Here is a 19,374-nt window from a genome sequence, read left to right on the forward strand (position 1 = left end):
TGGGATCGTTGACCTGAGATCCCCCTTTCCTACAATTTCAAAGTGTCCTGAATTGACGGGGAAATAGAGATTGCTTTACCTCTAAGTATTACAGACCTTTATTTACTCATTCAGTCCTTTCTTCACTACATTCATTCTTTAAGGATAACTATTTCTCAACAGTATCCTTCATGCCAACTTCATACTACATGCCTGGGGCAAGTGGGGAAGGGGATTAGAAACTCGTTTTAGAGATGCTTGCAAGTCATTTCCAGGTTAAGAGTTCAAATTCATGGTCTGCAGCTTACTTTTTCTAAACAGCCTGTAGATTTCAAGTTTGGTAATGAAGATAAGGATTATCCGAAATTCAAGAAAAAAAATTAAAATATAGGTAACTGTCAAGTAATAGAGGGGAATGCTAGACTGCTTGGAGGTTAAATGAGATAGAGGGTATTGTATTTCTAAATATGAGGTATCAGCCTTGATTTAGAAATATGAGGTATCTGGATCCAGAATTTGATATCAAGATAGTGAATTCATTTATTCATTGAATGAGTCAGCAAATATTATATGCCAGATACTTGTGAGAAAAGAAGTGGGTTTTAATAATATTTTTTAAAAAGGGCAAGTAGAGAGAGAGGTTAGAAGGCAGCGGGAAAAATCTGTAAAACATACCTTTTAATTCAGTCTTCGCAATGACCACATTGCCATTAAAGAAGATTGCTCATGTAAAGAAACCACGTATGTTTTGTAGTTTAAAAAATAATGCAGTTTACTGAAGCAGATTGGGGCTTTATTCCTTGGAACTAATAAAAGAGGCTTATGGGAGTTGGAAAGAAATAAAGAGAATGACTTTACAATCATTTGTACATACACAAGTATCTTTAAATGGCCTTTTTACTCTTTATAATGAAAATATCCAAAAGCCTCACAGTAATGGGTAATTCACCTAGGAACTCATCTTCATTATTTGTGTAATTTTTAATTCCCCCAGCTTTTACCTTCATGTACATCAAAACCACTTAAGGGCTCTAAAAAGTTACTGAAGAGAATGCCATGTTTAGAGCAGAAAATTTTGTTATTGAATTTATCATAGTGATCATCGTTTGTAAATCTAAGGAATGAGTCCAATTTATGAACAGACCAAGCTGGAGAAATCAACATGCCTCGTTTTGCATCTGTACACACTGTCATCACGGATTAGCTTTCGTTGCATTTTCTCCCCTAGCAGACGCACATATTTTATGTCACCTTCAAAGTAGAACTTAATAAAAACCATGAGGCAGTAGATTCTAACTTCTTTCAAGTGTGCAGATCCTTATGACTTAAAAATCCAAAAAGTTGTAAATTTCTCCATCCACATATCCCTGTTTTATTAAAAGAACATCCCTTTCTTCCTAATGTACCTAGTAAACATCTGAGCGGGCCTTGTGCTGAATACTGTGTAAACAAGATAAAGACCGTGCCCGGTTCTGGGAATGTTGACATCAACAGATGGAAGTGGAATTACAAACTCAATTTGATTCTCCCTTTGTTGTTAGGAAAGTGCAAAGACACATCTTCCTCAGAAAAGAATGGGACCATTCATTTCTCTGTATCCATGCTGAATACTTCAGAGTGGCTACATCACTTTAGGGCCAAAATGGTACCTGGCTCTTTAGTAAAGCCAGGGAGGATAAAGGGAAAGTTCCAAGAGCTATACTGGCCCACCTGGCTCCCCAAAGCCTCGTACCTGCCGGCCGTGTGAAAGGAGACAGTTTTATATTCTGTGTTATATTGGTGCAGTGTTTTAAGATAATAGGCTCTGCACACTTCACTTTCCAGTAACAATTTCTTTAGACTTCTGATGTGCCTGGGATGTGTGTTCAGCCCCACCCTGAAGTTCCCCTGGCAAGTTCTGGCATGTCCATTCCAGTATCACAGCATCTAGTGCAGGATTCATCAGGCCCACCTCTGTCCCTCTCCAGAGCCGTTGTTATTCTAATAATTATGGGAGATACTACTGAGTGGGCTCTCATTGGGTTAGGCATTGCACATACCCTGTGGGCTGACCGCACAGTGACTCTGTAGGAAAGTCAGCCACCCTCTGCCTTTTCAAAGATGGGCGACTTGACCTGAAGAGAAGCATCGTATCCAAGGTTGAACCCTGGTAACTGGTGGCAGGAGCCAGTATTTAAAGCCAGGTGCTTGAATCCTAAGCTCATATTTTTTTCTGCTTCTCCATTTTGCCTCTCAGTACTGCACTGCTTCCCATATTAGTATCAGTATTGTGATTTATTGGAGAAGAAAATGGCAACCCACTCCAGAATTCTTATCTGGGAAATCCCATGAACAGAGTGGCCTGGTAGGCTACAGTCCATAGCATCGCAGAGTCAGACACAACTGAGCAACTAAACACACACATGCTGATAAATGTTGGCTTGAGCAGAAATATCAAATAACATAGATTACCCTACAGACATTTGAAGTTGCCATGGCCCTGGCACAATATTGCAGGTAGCAGTGTTTGCTGTGCGCCCAGCTCTATGTTAGGCACTTTACATAAGTCATTGCACTGAATCCTCAAATATGAGATGGGCACAATTTCATTTCCACTATTTGGGAAGACAGAACTGATAGATGGAAACTCTGGGATTCAAACCAAAGGTGTCCAGTTCTGTGGCTCACATGTTGAATCATTGCAGAAAATAACCTTCCCCCACTTTACTTTTTAAAAAGAAAATTGTAACACTACTTCACTGGAGAGGCTAGTGATTTCTGGCTTCTCTCCTAGTCAAGTTGACTGCCGCCACTGGACACAATGGCATCTGTTTTCCTCCTACGCATGCCCACCTTAGAACTTCACGGTAGGAATTATACTTGCGTAGGCTCTAGGTTCCATGGCTTAATCCAGGATGGTAAGATTTTACAGTGAACTGTTAGCATGAACATGGCATTCTATTACAATCATTAATTGAATAAGTTAAAGTTTCCTTGGATTGAAAAAAAGACGGTATTATACAGGGCGTGTGTGTAGGATATGTGTGTGTAGGATATGCTTTTATTTGCATTAGCCAAGAAGTCAGGACCTGAACATGTGGTTGGCGATTCAGATAACTGAGTAATGGTATTGCTTTCTGACAGAGAACTATTTACTGGAAAGATTCTCAGTAGGAATTGAATTGCTTTTATTAGTTTATTTAAAGTGCGCAGTTCCCTTTTCACCTCCGTTTCAAAAGGCAGTATTTATGCTATTTCAGAATGTGTGAACATCCTCCATTTACAGAGCTGTGGAAGATGTTTACTGCCCGTTCCCTGGTTCAGCAGTTCTCAGAGAGTTCCAGTGAGGCCAGAAAAAAAACCAAAAAGCCTGCTTTCATCCTCCTCATCCTCTTTGGGATGCATTTCCTGACCAGTCCCTCTCCTGGGCAGAGCAGCGGTCCCTGCTGGTGTCTGCAGGGCCATTTACGAATTTCCTCTGATCCCTTTTCTCTGTTATTCCTCTTCTCACTGCTTTGTTATCCTCCACTCAATTTCCAACTTAATAGAACTGCAGATGGGCACATGAGTTTCTAGGTTTCCCAAAATACACATTTTTCATGAGTGCTTCCTTCTTGAAGTGTGTGGACTAAGCCATTATCTTCCCATTATTACTCTGTTTTAATGTCTAACTGACAGATGCCTGTCAGTAAAACAAGGCGATAATGGGCAGAAAATATCTCTGCTCCTAGAGAGCATAAAAGAAAGCTCCTGGATTCCTGTCAGTCTCAGAGACTTGTCAGCCATCATTAAGGAAGACCTATGAAGGGCCTAAGTGTTTTCCCCCTTATTAGTGAGAAAACGAGAAGGAGCTGTTTCTAATACATGTGCAGAGTTCACCCACATGTAATTTGTTCCCCTGTGGAAGCTCGCCCAGCGTGTTAAAGCACCACCTTTGCAGCCTAGAGCTGGGTGTGGCCATGCCAGATGGTACCTGAAGGCTTTACGGGACGGGAATGGCTTCCTGACGGATCATAGACAAAGCCCAATAATGTGATTTTGACTTGATAGCCTCAGCTATTCAGTCTAAAGTGGTGTAGTTCTGCTGATGGCTTCCAGACTGGAGGCACCTTCTGATGTGTTTAGTAAATACTACGATGGTGGAAATCCACAGGGGCAATTTGACACTAAGTCATCTGTGCCACAATTAGCAGAAGAGGGGAGATTTTAATGATTGTTCTCGTTTTCCCAAGGGATCCGTAAATGCAGACAATCACTGTCTGCAAGGAGTGAGCGGCAGGCCTGGAGAAAGACTTTATCAGACCTATAGAGGACAGTCATATACCAAAGCAGGTGAGGGAAACAGTGCCTGGCCTTCCCATCAGAAGACAGCTACAAGATGACAGGGATTTGTGCTCAGACTTAATTTTTGTCCTCGTAAATTACAAATCCAGATCTCTGTACTCAAGCAGAAGGGTTAGTTATAGGGTGATGGTTTGATTTTTTTTTTTTAACTTCAATAAAGGCAGATGATGGAGAAGGGAATGACACCCCATTCCAGCACTCTTACTTGGAAAATCCCATGGACAGAGGAGACTGGTAGGCTGCAGTCCATGGGGTCTCACAGAGTCGGACATGACTGAAGTGACTTAGCAGCAGCAGCAAAGGCAGATGGACCTGTAAAAATAATATAAAAGTGACAGTTGGTCAGTTGTGTCTGACTCTTTGTGACCCCATGGACTATACAGTCCATGGAATTCTCTAGGTCAGAGTACTGGAGTGGGTAGCCTTTCCCTTCTCTAGGGGATCTTCCCAACACAGGGATCAAACCCAGGTCTCCCGTATTACAGGTGGATTCTTTACCAACTTACAGACAATAATGCGGAGAAGGCAATGGCACCCCACTCCAGTACTCTTGCCTGGAAAATCCCATGGATGGAGGAGGCTGGTGGGCTGCAGTCCATGGGGTCGCTAAGAGTCGTACTCGACTGAGCGACTTCACTTCCACTTTTCACGTTCATGCATTGGAGAAGGAAATGGCAACCCACTCCAGCGTTCTTGCCTGGAGAATCCCAGGGATGGGGGAGCCTGGTGGGCTGCCGTCTATGGGGTCGCACAGAGTCGGACATGACTGAAGCGACTTAGCAGCAGCAGCAGCAGCAGACAACAACAAAAACAACTTAGTAATAGGATATATATAAAGCACCAGTCCCTTACTCTGAAAACTGGCAGTCAAAGGAAGGAATGAAGAAATGATTATGCCTTTTCTGTGCAAATTGTTTCTCAGAATAACCAGATTGAAAGGGTTGATGAAGGGAAGTTCTTCTTCACATAAGAATTCTAGTCACTAAATGTGGAAGGGAAGTTCAAATTGAAAAAGCATAATTTTGTAGACCCCAAATGAAATCATTGATTCAAGCACCTCTCATCAATGGATGCAATCATTAGACCATTAGAAACATCATAAAGACCTCCACAATGAAGGAATCAACCTGCCATTCATTACCTGAAGCCACTAAAAATGGATCATTATTATATTAGGAGCCTTCTGCAATGATGCAGTAAATAAGTACACAGTGCCACCAATGAGTTATTGTTGCAGAAGAGTTGACAGTAAGTTTCCAGAAAATGCAGGAGATAGAAGAACAACTTAAATGATCAGATCAGATGAGTCGCTCAGTCGTGTCCGACTCTTTGCGACCCCATGAATTGCAGCATGCCAGGCCTCCCAGTCCATCACCAACTCCCGGAGTTCACTCAGACTCACGTCCATCGAGTCAGTGATGCCATCCAGCCATCTCATCCTCTGTCGTCCCCTTTTCCTCCCTCCCAGCATCAGAGTCTTTTCCAATGAGTCAACTCTTCGCATCAGGTGGCCAAAGTACTGGAGTTTCAGCTTTAGCATCATTCCTTCCAAAGAAATCCCAGGGCTGATCTCCTTCAGAATGGACTGGTTGGATCTCCTTGCAGTCCAAGGGACTCTCAAGAGTCTTCTCCAACACCACAGTTCAAAAGCATCAATTCTTCAGTGCTCAACCTTCTTCACAGTCCAACTCTCACATCCATACATGCCCACAGGAAAAACCATAGCCTTGACTAGACGAACCTTTGTTGGCAAAGTAATGTCTCTGCTTTTGAATATGCTATCTAGGTTGGTCATAACTTTCCTTCCAAGGAGTAAGCGTCTTTTAATTTCATGGCTGCAGTCACCATCTGCAGTGATTTTGGAGCCCAGAAAAATAAAGTCTGACACTGTTTGCACTGTTTCCCCATCTATTTCCCATGAAGTGATGGGACCGGATGCCATGATCTTCGTTTTCTGAATGTTGAGCTTTAAGCCAACTTTTTCACTCTCCTCTTTCACTTTCATCAAGAGGCTTTTGAGTTCCTCTTCACTTTCTGCCATAAGGGTGGTGTCATCTGCATATCTGGGGTTATTGATATTTCTCCCGGCAATCTTGATTCCAGCTTGTGCTTCTTCCAGTGCAGCGTTTCTCATGATGTACTCTGCATATAAGTTAAATAAACAGGGTGACAATATACAGCCTTGACGAACTCCTTTTCCTATTTGGAACCAGTCTGTTGTTCCATGTCCAGTTCTAACTGTTGCTTCCTGACCTGCATACAGATTTTTCAAGAGGCAGATCAGGTGGTCTGGTATTCCCATCTCTTTCAGAATTTTCCACAGTTCATTGTGATCCACACAGTCAAAGGCTTTGGCATAGTCAATAAAGCAGAAATAGAGGTTTTTCTGGAACTCTCTTGCTTTTTCTATGATCCAGAGAATGTTGGCAATTTGATCTCTGGTTCCTCTGCCTTTTCTAAAACCAGCTTGAACATCAGGAAGTTCACGGTTCACATATTGCTGAAGCCTGGCTTGGAGAATTTTGAGCATTACTTTACTAGCTTGTGAGATGAGTGCAATTGTGCAGTAGTTTGAGCATTCTTTGGCATTGCCTTTCTTTGGGATTGGAATGAAAACTGACCTTTTCGAATCCTGCAGCCACTGCTGAGTTTTCCAAATTTGCTGGCATACTGAGTGCAGCACTTTCACAGCATCATCTTTCAGGATTTGGAATAGCTCAACTGGAATTCCATCACCTCCACTAGCTTTGTTCGTAGTGATGCTTTCTAAGGCCCACTTGACTTCACATTCCAGGATGTCTGGCTATAGGTGAGTGATCACACCATCATGATTATCTGGGTCATGAAGATCTTTTTTGTACAGTTCTTCTGTGTATTCTTGCCATCTCTTCTTAATATCTTCTGCTTCTGTTAGGTCCATACCATTTCTGTCCTTTATCGAGCTCATCTTTGCATGAAATGTTCCTTTGGTATCTCTGATTTTCTTGAAGAGATCCCTAGTCTTTCCCATTCTGTTATTTTCCTCTATTTCTTTGCATTGATCGCTGATACTACAAGAAAAATTAAGAATGTGGCTATTCACTGTGGAGAACAGTGTGTAGATTCCTTAAAAAAACTGGAAATAGAACTTCCATATGACCCAGCAGTCCCACTGCCTGGCATACACACCAAGGAAACCAGAATTGAAAAAGACACGTGTACCCCAATGTTCATCACAGCACTATTTATAATAGCCAGGACATGGAAGCAACCTAGATGTCCTTCGGCAGATGAATGGATAAGAAAGCTGTGGTACATATACACAATGGAATATTACACAGCCATTAAAAAGAATACATTTGAATCAGTTCTAATGAGGTGGATGAAACTGGAGCCTATTATATAGAGTGAAGTAAGTCAGAAAGAAAAACACCAATACAGTATACTGATGCGTATATATGGAATTTAGAAAGATGGTAACGATGACCCTGTATGTGAGACAGCAAAAGAGACACAGATGTATAAGAACAGATGGACTCTGTGGGAGAAGGTGAGGGTGGGATGATTTGGGAGAATAGCATTGAAACATGCATATCATATGTGAAAGAGATCGCCAGTCCAGATTCGATGCATGAGACAGGGTGCTCAGGGCCGGTGCACTGGGATGACCCTGAGGTGGGAGGGGGTTTCAGGATGGGGAACACATGTACACCCATGACTGATTCATGTCAATGTATGGCAAAAACCACTACAATACTGTAAAGTAATTAGCCTCCAATTAAAAAAAAAAAAGTGTGGCTATTGAGATGGGCTCATGCGGAGCCGTGTATGAGTTTCTTTAGCATGGAGGAAAAAAGAGAGGTGACTGTGTGCAAGTGAGAGGGACTTAGATGTATAGATGTTACACCTTGTCTGGATCATTTAAACAAAGCAACCATAACCTACTGTATAGCACATGGAACTCTGCTCAATGTTATGTGCCAGCCTGGATGGGAGAGGGGTTTGGGGTAGAATGGATATATGTACGTGTATGGCTGAGTTCCCTGAAACTACCACAACATTGCTAATCGGCTCTACCCTGTGCTGTGCTTAGTTACTCAGTCGTGTCCAACTCTTTGAGATTCCATGGGCTATAGCCCGCCAGGCTTGTCCGTCTATGGGGATTCTCCAGGCAAGAATACTGGAGTGGGTTGCCATATCCTCCTCCAGGGGATCTTCCCAACCCAGGGATCACACCCAGGTGTCCCGAATTGCAGGTGGATTCTTTACCATCTGAGGCACCAGGGAAGCCCAGGAATACTGGAGTGGGTAGCCTATCCCTTCTCCCTGACCCAGGAATCAAATTGGGGTTTCCTGCATTGCAGGCAGATTCTTTAGCAGCTCAGCTACCGGGGAAGCCCCGGCTATACCCTAATACAAAACAAAAAGTTTAAAGTTGGAAAAAAACATTTTTCAAGATAATTGGAGAAATTTGAGTACAGTTTGGATGACAGATGATACAAAGAAATTATTAAGTTTGCTAGGTATGATCATGGCTTTTCAGTCCTGTAAGATATGTCCATGTTTTTAGAAATTCATATTGAAGTATATAGAGGTACAATGACAATTTCTGAGACTTGCTTAAAATTTTTAATAGGATAGAATGAAGGCGGTAAGGGTGAAATGAGCGTGGTCAAATCTTGATTAACTGTTAGACTGAGATGATGGAAAATATGTGGGTTCCTGAATTCTATTTGTTTGAAATTTTTCATGATAAAAATATTCTAAAAAGAGTAACAGCTCTCTCAGAAGGTGGTGGGGATCCATTGGAGATGTGATTAGCAAAAGATCATTCTCTAATGATAAAAAAAAATTTTTTTAATATCCTTTATTTAAAAAAAAAAAGTTTTGTTAGATTTTGGAGGTAGTTACTAAAAACCAGTTTCATCGCTTTATGTCAAGCAATTGGAGGGGATTTGGGAGACAGATAGTCCCCTGTGTGAAAGTGAATGCTGATCTTAGCTGGAATAACTTGCTTTCTTCAGCATCTGCAGTGCCTGGTCTCTAAGGACCTATCTGGCTACATGTGTTTTTCACATTTATTAGTGAAATTGGAGATTCAAGAGTAAGACACAGTCCTCGGGAACACTGTGTTAATTTGTGACACACTAGAGATTTTTTAGCCCATAAAGCAAATGAATGAGCTCCGTGGGGGTATAACGGTTATTTTCACCCTGGAAGGCAGTAAAGATCCACTGTATTTATTAAGTACTTAGAGAATGGAAAGTGAATAGTGCTATGAAAATAGAAAAATACACTCTTGCCATCAACAGTGTGATTTTTTCATCTGTTCTGAAGGAAAACTACCATCAGATGAAAACTTTAACATTAAGGTAAACCTCTATATATTTGGTTGTTTGATCTTGAGTAATAATTCAGTGTCCATGTAAAAGTTGCTTTTGTTTCTGTCAAACAGGTGGGATGAGGTTAAGGAACCTCACCCATTATTTTTGCAAGGACGAATATACAAAGAAATGAACAGATCAGATACTTGATTTAGGTCCTTCCCTCTGAGTGGTTGAGAGGCCTAAGGGAAGACATCCCTCTGTATAAGCTGATGCTCTGGGGCGTTTTTCGCCGACTGTGAAGGCTCAGCTCCCCTGGAGGCTTAGGGAGAGAGTGGGCGGGTTCTCACACTGAACAAGTCCACGTGAAGCTGGTGCTCCAACAGGTGGGGGCTGTGTAAGATGCAGGGACGAGTGCACCCACCAAAGTCAAGAGGCATGGCAAGATGGGACAGCCAGCCAGAGAAGCAAGTGCAGGAGGGGCCATGTGTTCTCCTTAGAAAACATAAGGCCTCGGAGGTCCCTTTGAAGAGGTTCAGAAGTGCTTTGCATTGAGGTAAGTAGGAAGCAAGCACAAATGAGGCCCCATTCACCACCAAGTTCATGGTCCACAAGAATTTAGGATATACAACTGTGAAGAAATTAAGTGATAAAAACGGCTCAGATAACTTGGTCCTGGGCTAAGTGTTAGTTTTTTCTCGTGCTTGTTTATATCTTGATGGTTTAAAAGACTGGACACTTTTAGGGAACCAGTGAAAAGAAACTGGTTTTTTTGTGTATGTGTGAGTGTGTGTAGTGAAAGGGTAGTGGTGTCCAAGAGCAGAGTAATTCCAGGGGGCATTGCTGTGGTTTTTACCTCTGTTCATACAAGACTGACAAAGCATTTCAGCCCCTACAAGACATTCGCTTGGGAAAATGGGAGGGAAGTGAGGAGGGCTGCAGAGAGATGGGCTAGGCAAGGGGACTGGAGGTAGGGTCTGGAAGGGACCTCTCTTCCTCACCCTGGCCCCCGACTGTTGTGAGATGACCCTGCAGCCCTGCAGTCTTTTTTTTTGGAATGGTTGCTTTATAGTGCTGTGTTAGTTTCTACTGTACAGCAAAGTGAATCAGCTATAAGCGTACATATATCCTCTCTTTTTTGGATTATCTTCCCATTTAGGTTACCACAGGGCACTGAGTAGAGTTCCCTGTGTAATACAATAGGTCCCCATTGGTTATCTATTTTAGACGTAGTGTCGGTCATGTATATATTGAGGTCAATTCCAACCTCCCAATTCATCCTGTCCCTCCCTTTCCCTCCTTGATATCCATGCCTTTGTTATCTACATCCGTGCCTCTGTTTCTGCTTTGTAAATAAGATAATCTATAACAATGTTTTCAGCTTCCACATATATGCGTTAATATACAGTATTTGTTCTTCTCTCTCTGACTTACTTCCCTCTGTATTACAATCTCTGGGTCCAGGCATTGCGGTCTTAAGCACTGCCTGTTACCAAGTGACCACCACAGGCCAGGCACATATCTATCCCAGGGCCACAGTGTCAGGAAGGAAGCTGAGGCTCAGTGCCAAGTGGGTGCTGGCTGGCAGTTCAAACCCTAGACTCCTTGATCCAAAGCCAAGGCTCTGTCCCCTCCCCTGCAACGTCCCCCAGAGCTTCCTCTGAATCCAAAGCCAAGGATGTACAAAGGTAACACGCAATACCTAGAGATTCTGACCATGTGAGAAAGAACCAGTGGGGTTTGGGGACCTTCGGCAATATGAAGCATGTGATGGGGAGCCTACCCATAATGCCAGAGACACAGCTAAAAAGCACAAGCCGAAGAGTGTTGGGCTTTGCCCTTGTCTTGCTATTCCTCGGCTAGCTGAGTAAGTTGGGATATCCTTGTGTGTAAATGGAGGTCAGCCAGCCATACGTCTCCTGGGGCTCCAACAAACACTGCAGAGAGGCCTGGGCCCCCAAGCCCGGCAGAATGCAGAGCTTGGACCCTGCTTCCTGAGAGGGCAGGATGGCAACCTCCCCGTGGCCTTGGTGAAATGCAGCCCAGGAAAGCCCTGGGGAATGCTGGGGTTTAAAATAAGCCATAGCTGGCTTGATTCCAGGCTTCAGGAGGCTGGGGTCAAGACGGAGCACATCTGTATAGCTAGTAGGGAGTTGTTTGTACAGAGGAGAGCGAGACACGACTTGGAATTTGCCCCAGATCAACTTCCTTTAATGATGGGCATTCAGTTGGACGCTGGTGGAAGATGTGTATGAACCTAATCACAAATCCAGAAGTTGCAGTCCTCAGAGCATCTTCAGCCCTCACTTGTAGCTGAAATAGCTTCCTCCCATATCCTCAGACATCCTGGTCAGTGCGCCACCCCCTTCATACCTTCCTTATGCTAGACAGCACAGGGCACCCTGTATGTCATCTGAACCATACACTTTTATTGCTCATCTCTGAGTAACGTCACATGAAGATCTCATTCTACTTTGCCTGCTCCCATCTGTTTTTCAAACTTGACATTTAAACTTTTCTGATGTGCCCTGATGGTTCACCAGCCCCCAGAACTCAACCGGGCAGCTCTGTTTCCCCTCGGTTCCCCTAACTCAGCAGGGCGTCCCAGACAGGACCAGTTGTTATTTACAAGTGTGATTCAGCCGTCACTGTGTCTTTGAACACACAGGGTTGTTGCTGTGGGATTTTAATTGCCATTTTCCTCTGTATAATTAAAATAAAATGAAAAAATGGGAGTGTCTCCAAAATCTGAATTAATTTCATGAGTACTTCTTGGGGGGAAAAGTATGTATAAATATGATAATTGTTACTTGCCTTTAGCAGAACTAGAGAATTTTACCTGGCTGAAAATAAAATATAGTCATTTTAAATGGAAGAAAAATTAGTCTGATACTTTTTGTGACTGAGAATCAGAATTAATAACATGGATGGGAAATGATAAATAACTCTGGATATAAGTTTCAAATAGAACACAGGGAACAAGCTGTAATTCTCTCTGGACCCAGCTTGCCTTATGCTGGTCTGGGCTTTTTTCTCCCCGGGGTTCATCATTGGTATTTACACATTTCTCAATAAAATGCCATAACCCCCAAATCAAACATTCCTTCATGCTTGGAAACAGGCATTTCACCTGCTTATTCTGCTCTGTAAGGGTGACAATGAGCACGTAGCAGAGAAAAATGAAACGACAAAAAGAGGGTTTTTTTCTTTTTTTTTTTTTAATTCACTGGGCCCCTAGTGTTTCACGCTGCAGACTTACCAAGCACCTGATGGGCATGTTTATAAAGACTTGGATGGTCACTTTATTTGGAATGACAAACTCTGCACTCTACATAATGAGGTCAGTGAAGCATCCAGAAAAGAAATGTATAATTTGGTAGCTTGGGTCTGTAAGCACAGCCCTGCTGTGGCTATTTAAGTTTAATGAAGCAGCTACTTTGCCGCTAACACGCTCTTAGTGAATAGCCTCCTTGGCATGTTTTTGAAAACTTAAATGTTGCTGGTAATCATGTCCCAGCCATCTCCTTGGAGAGCCTTTGTGCCCTGTTCTCAGAAGAAATATGCTGCTTTTACATGTTAATGGCTTTGAAATTAGTCATTTGCTCCATTTTCATTGGAAAGGAAGGTCAGTGTGTGATTTCCTGCCTGCCTTCATTTTCTCTGAACATTCAGAATTCTAAGTCAGTTCATCAGCCATGCAGTGTACTGTCTGGTTATAACATGCCTAAAAACCCAGGGAAATATTCTATCAAAGAGTGTTCCTATTCTCAGAGACTGTTCTTAGAATTCAACTCAGAGGGGAAAGTTCCTAGACAGGTCATTATTGCTATTTTTCCCCCTTTCAATTACCAACCGACTTGTATCATCCATTCCTTGGCCTCATTAGAGGAGGACTTGCTCCATGAGTATGCAGCTCCTTGAAGAGGCTAAGGGACACTTTAGAGACCCCTTTTGAAGCAGATTTGCTCATGTAAAACTAAAGTCAGGTTTCTGAATCCTGGATCTGTGTTAACGATGCACAGCTCTGTGGGAGCAGAAAGCCATCTAGCCATGCCGTAGTTCTGCACTTTCATTCCCTCAAATTTAGGGCATGGAGTGGTGTCCTCTGAATTAGCAAGTGCATGATTGCTAGTGTTGTTATTGTCACTCAGTCATGTCCGACTCTTTGCAACTCCATGGACTGCAGCACACCAGGCTTCCTCGTCCTTCATTATCTCCTGGAGTTTGCTCAAATTTATGTCCGTTAGTCAGTGATGCCATCCAACCATCTCATCCTCTGCTGCCCCCTTCTCCTTTTGCCTTCAATCTTTCCCAGCATCAAGGGCTTTTCCAATCGAAAAGTGAGTCAGCTTTTCATATTAGGTGACCAAAGTATTGGAGCTTCAGCTCAGCATCAGACCTTCCAATGAATATTCAGGATTGATTTCATTAGGATTGACTGGTTTGATCTCTTTGCAGTCCAAGGGACTCTCAAAAGTCTTCTCTAGCACCACAATTTGAAATCATCAATTCTTTGGTGCTCAGTCTTCTTTATGGTCCAACTGTCACATCCATACATGACTACTGGAAAAGCCATGGCTTTAACTATACAGACCTTTGTCCGCAAAGTGATGTCTCTGCTTTTTAATATGCTATGTTTGTCATAGCTTTCCCTCCAAGGAGCAACAGTCTTTCAATTCCATGGCTGCAGTCACTGTCTGCAATGGTTTTGGAGCCTAAGAAAATAAAATCTGTCACTACTTCCACTTTTGCCCCTTCCATTTGCCATGAAGTGATGAGACCAAATGCCATGATCTTAGTTTTTTGAATGTTGAGTTTTAAGCCAGCTTTTTCACTCCCTCTTTCCCCCGCATTAAGAGACTCTTTAGTTCCTCTTCACTTTTTGCCATTAGAGTGGTATCATCTGCATATCTGAAGTTGTTGGTATTTCTCTCAGCAATCTTGATTCCAGCTTGTGATTCATCCAGCCTAGCATTTTGCATGATGTACTCTGCATATAAGTTAAATAAGCAGGGTGACAATACACAGCCTTGTCATACAGTGGACTCATGCACAAAGCCCACTCTGTCGTACAGAGCCTAATGGCTCTGCAGCCTTGGAGAGAGTCTGGGGAACACTCCAGATTATTTGGTGACCTGTGCTTATCTTTGGGAAATGAAAAGCAGGACTTGAAATGGTTAGACTCTGTACTACCAGAAACTTTATAGGAATATGTAGTAAACTCTCAAGAAATGCTTGTTTGAATGGATGAAAGAATGAGTGAATCCTTCTGTTGAAAACTCTGATTGTGGAGATGATACACAGGACCCTTCCAGGTGTACTGTGACCTGAGGAGCCTATTTTTTAAAATCTCTGGAATTATCATTAGGGTTGAATCTGGAGATCCAGGCTAGCTCTGGAATACCCCTCTGAGCTTAGGCCTGTTCAGCCCACTGCCCAGGCAGCCCACATGACTAGGTTAGTGCCAGCATACACACAGTATTATGCCCATTTACAACTTTAAATCCTGTGGACAATTTTTATACCCAAATAGAGTTGCCAACGTACCAGGTACCGCCCCCAAATAACTTTCTCATCTTACATCTGAGAAATTAAAGTTGACTTGGCACTGAAAACACAGCTCTGATAGAAGCAGGCTTGAAAAAGTATCTGGGAGTGGCTTCTGTTTTATTTTTCAGTGTATTTATCATGCAGTAGATTAGCTAACATAAAGGTTTGCATGCATTCTAAGTTGCTTCAGTCGTGTCCAACTCTTTGTGGCTCTCTAGTCCATAGCCCACCAGGCTCCTCTCTCCATGAGATTCTCCAGGCAAGAATACTGGGGTAGGTTGCCATGCCCTCCTCCAGGGGATCTTGCTGACCCAGGGACAGAACCTGCATCTCTTAAGTCTCCTGCATTGACAGACAGGTTCTTTACCACCAGTGCCACCTGGAAGCCCAAGGTAAGGGTAGCTACGGTAACAGATACGAATACCAAGCATAATAGTAATTTTTCATCATGGATCTTTACTAAATATTTTCAGGGAAAAGTGCAACCTGTGTAGGGGGCTATGGAGGTGACAAGTCTCGGGAGAATGAGAAGTTGGGTGCAAGGAAGATTCCCTTTGCACTCCCACTGGGAGAAGACCGAGTGGTACAAGGTCAGGGCTCAAGTGTGATCTAAAGGGTCCAGTGGGTACAAATTGACCGGCAATGGAAGAAGACAGTTATAGAAGACAGAAACAAGATGCAGCTCAGGCCAGACAAAGAACAAGAAAGAAGGTTAATGTAGTAATAAAATGTGCATATGCACAGCTCCCTGTGCGTGGCTCATCCAACTTGCAGAGCACGTTCACATGTCTCATCTTATTTTAGACCTCACAAATAACCAGAAGAGGTGGCTCAGGAAGTATCAATACTCTGATTTCAAATGCAAAAAATCTCAGCAAAGTCTGAGAGACTGTGTGGTTTACTCCAGTGAGTGATGAGCCAGGGCGCAGACTTGGATGTCCTGCTTCTAAGAACAGAGCCTTTCCTGTAACTCCACGATCTTTGGGGAGGTTCGGGGGCTGTAGGGCACAAAGGCTGCAGGGGTGAGCACGGCTTGCTTCCCTGCCCTTCCCCCACGTCCTCTGAATGCATCCTCACGATGCCAGCCATGTTCCCATGGAAATCACTTACCTTCAGCAGCCCGTTCAGCCATGATTAGCTGCAGCCTGGTTGGGTCCATGCTTTTATGAAACTGTACTCTAGCCTTTAAAGGGGTCACAGTTTCACAGACAGTCCTTTTTATCTTCACAATTGTCTAATCAAGCTTTCATTTCTGTAGCCACTCCTTCCTTTTTCATTTGTCTCCCTCTCACACACCTATTCCCAGTCCGCCCACTGAGTGCAGCAGAATTTGGCCAGTGCCAAATCATGTTTTATTCTCAGCCTGAGGAATTATATAAGGTGTCAAACCTAACCAACAAAGAACTCCCATCAGTGTAATTTGAGGTTTCGCATTTATACGGACACTGCTCCCTCCCAGCATTAGTGTTTTTGTCCTGAGAAATCCAGAGAGCAGAATTCTTGGGGGAATTTCCCAGGAGCAGTATTGATTTTAACAAACAAAAAAAAAAGGCAATCAAATGGCACTTGAAATTTTTCAGGAAAATCAGTGGAAGACCAGTGCTAGGCCACAGACCCTGACTTGGGCTACAGCCTGACTATTTTCAGCATCCTCAGCAAGAGCCTGCTGTTCTCCTAGGTGGCTCTGGAAGAGACAGGGCAAAGCAGTGGGCCATTCATCACTGCCTCAGGTGCAAACATGTGCATGCCAATTGATGCCCGCAGCCTGCGAGAACCACTCCTGCCCCATGCCTTGATCTCAGCCTCAGGGCTTCTTTTTCACTGAGGTTGGGGAGATGCTCCCCTCTCTCTTCTTCCACCTGATTAGACCCCCTCTTCTGGGGCTGGTGCCCACTCAGCCCTTCCCGCCAAGGTCAAGGTGCCCATCCTCCATGTAATCCCTCCCGCTGCATTTTCAATTCAAGACACAGTCTTTAAGGAGCGTGGGGACTCACCTCTGGCACACCGGACTTAGTACGTCAGGATTATTCTGGTGTGTGGTGGTCAGCGGACGTGCTGGTATGTTCTTCAGTGAGTGTTGGACTCGAGTATCATTTCAATCAGGACACTGATTGCTAAGTTGGGTGCAGAGCATGAGGGAAAGAGCCAGGGCTTGCTTGCAGGAGAAAGCAAAGTAGAGGAGGAATCTTTTTCCTTTATGCCCAGTTCAGTGCCTGGTGCTCTCTGTGAATGGAATAAACTGATCAGCTGGTGGGTAATAGCTCTGTTGCCTTTGAGAAGGCAAGTGAAATGAAGACTATCATCTAAAAGTAAAATTATACTTATAAGGAAATTCTACTTCCAGAACTGTTTTAAGGGCAATTTTATTGCAGATTTAGGTCATACATTTAGAACTACTACCTGTGTGTGTGTGTTTATGTGTGTTCAGTCGCTCAGTTGAGTCTGACTCTTTGCAAACCCATGGACTGTATCCCACCAGGCTCCTCTGTCCATGGGATTCTCCAGACAAGAATACTGGAGTGGGTAGCCATTTCCTTCTCCAGGGGATCTTCCAGACCAAAGGGATCAAACTGCGTCTCTTGCATCTCCTGCATTGGCAGGCAGGTTCTTTACCAACTGCGCCACCTGGGAAGCCCTCAGTGAGGGCTTAGTCTTAAGTTTATAAGTGAATGAAACTGGGGACCTCATGTGTCTAAGAGGCAGTCCCCTCATTAAGGGCAGCCTCAGTGCTGACCGGCCGGGCCTCCTTTTCTCACTCTGCATCCCTTCTCCTCCTCCTTGCAGCTGCATGTAATGGGGGGAGGGAGTGCTTGGGCCTCTGAGTTGGAGTTATGCAAAATCCGAAAATAGACTCTCAGAGCGCACCCAGACATAATGATTTCGTACGGCAAGAAGGTCACTGTGTCTGCTTTTCCTGCCAACACACCCCTGGCTCTTAATCTATGGCTGCCTTGTGAAGCAAGAGAGCTGTGCCAGGAAGTTCCACTTTGTGATTGTCAGGCACTATGAGAATTTAAAATCATGTCAATGGGGCTTTATCAGGGCAGGCCAAGGGAAGAGGGGTTAGACATAGTTTTCGAAGCTGACCTTTGAACATCCTTTTTGTTCTGCGGTCTGAAAACTTTGAGGAAAAAAAAAGATAAAGCTATCTGACCCCAGTTACAAATCAGCTCCACCCTGCCAATCCTGCCAAAACTTAAAAAGCTATCCACCCAAAAAGTTTACTGTGGTTATTCAAGTGGTGGCATGTTGAGTGAGTTTTATTTTCTTTGCACTTTTCTGTACTTTCTTTAACATATATTTTTTGATTTTGTAATGTGAGAAAAAATAAAAGAGACAAATCCTTTTTAACAAGCAACACTATACTAGCTAATCAGCTCATTGGGTTTTTTGAATGCTCGGTACCTGGGGGTTGAGAAGGCTGTAGGGTCATGATACTCGGAGCCCTGCCACTGCCTCACATCAGGCCTCAGACCATGGCTGGTGTCCACAGCCCCGGCCCCATTGCCAGTTCTCAAAGGGCTCCTGGGAGAGGCCAGACCGCAGACCCCGAGAGGACTAGAGGCAGCCAAGGAGGACAGGAAAGGGAGGCCAGCCAGACTCCTCGGCAGGAAGGAGGGGATTCCATTCCCATCCGCTGGTCAGGGCTGCGGATATGTGCTTGTCAGCAGTGACCGCATCAGCTCAAGTTCATCTGAAAGTCCGGCATTCTCCTCCTGAGAATGTCCAGTGGATGGACATTGCTCTGGAAGTTGGGCAGACTCTATTTTCCAAACCTGTAGGAGTCAAGTAAAATATAGTAAATAGAGACAAATATCTAGTAGAAAATAACCCTTTGAGGAATTCCAAAAATCCTCAGGGTTGGGAGGCAGATTTATTTACACCTGGGGTCTTGACCACCCAGACTACTAATTGACAGGAACTTAGTCTATCCACCAGCCCTGCCACTGCTGTGCCGGGCTCAGAAGCTCGAGGTGAGCAGGCTGGGCAGAGACGGTGTGTATGGACCGTGAAACTGTGTCCTCTCAACTTTAGACATAAACAAATGCCTCCTGCAAGTTTCTCTTAAGGCCTCTATTTCTTACACATCACGTGCAAATCTATTATTAGATGCAGTGGAGTTCCTTACTCCACTGGGTCTGAATGCTTTGAACTTGAGGTCAAGTTCAAGCCTACACTGCACAAATTGGGAACAGAATTTCTTGCAGGCTATGTGTCA

General features: G+C 43.7%; 1 protein-coding gene and 1 long non-coding RNA gene across 3 annotated transcripts in view; one reads left to right on the plus strand and one right to left on the minus strand.

Moving 5' to 3' along the window:
- Positions 1-19,374, plus strand: part of MARCHF3 (membrane associated ring-CH-type finger 3) — a 158,006-nt gene that overhangs the window by 96,500 nt on the left and 42,132 nt on the right. The window lies entirely within an intron of this gene.
- The window catches only part of LOC147368951 (uncharacterized), a 43,386-nt gene continuing 41,585 nt past the window's right edge, over positions 17,574-19,374 (minus strand). For both annotated transcript variants that reach the window (XR_015166993.1, XR_015166992.1), the window contains one exon: positions 17,574-18,931. This is a non-coding gene — a long non-coding RNA (uncharacterized LOC147368951). The remainder of the gene's footprint in view (positions 18,932-19,374) is intronic.

This window comes from Bos grunniens, chromosome 7, assembly GCF_055505025.1.
Source record: "Bos grunniens cultivar Pamir isolate PY7600 chromosome 7, Bosgru_T2T1.0, whole genome shotgun sequence".
NCBI classification, from domain to species: Eukaryota; Metazoa; Chordata; class Mammalia; order Artiodactyla; family Bovidae; genus Bos; species Bos grunniens.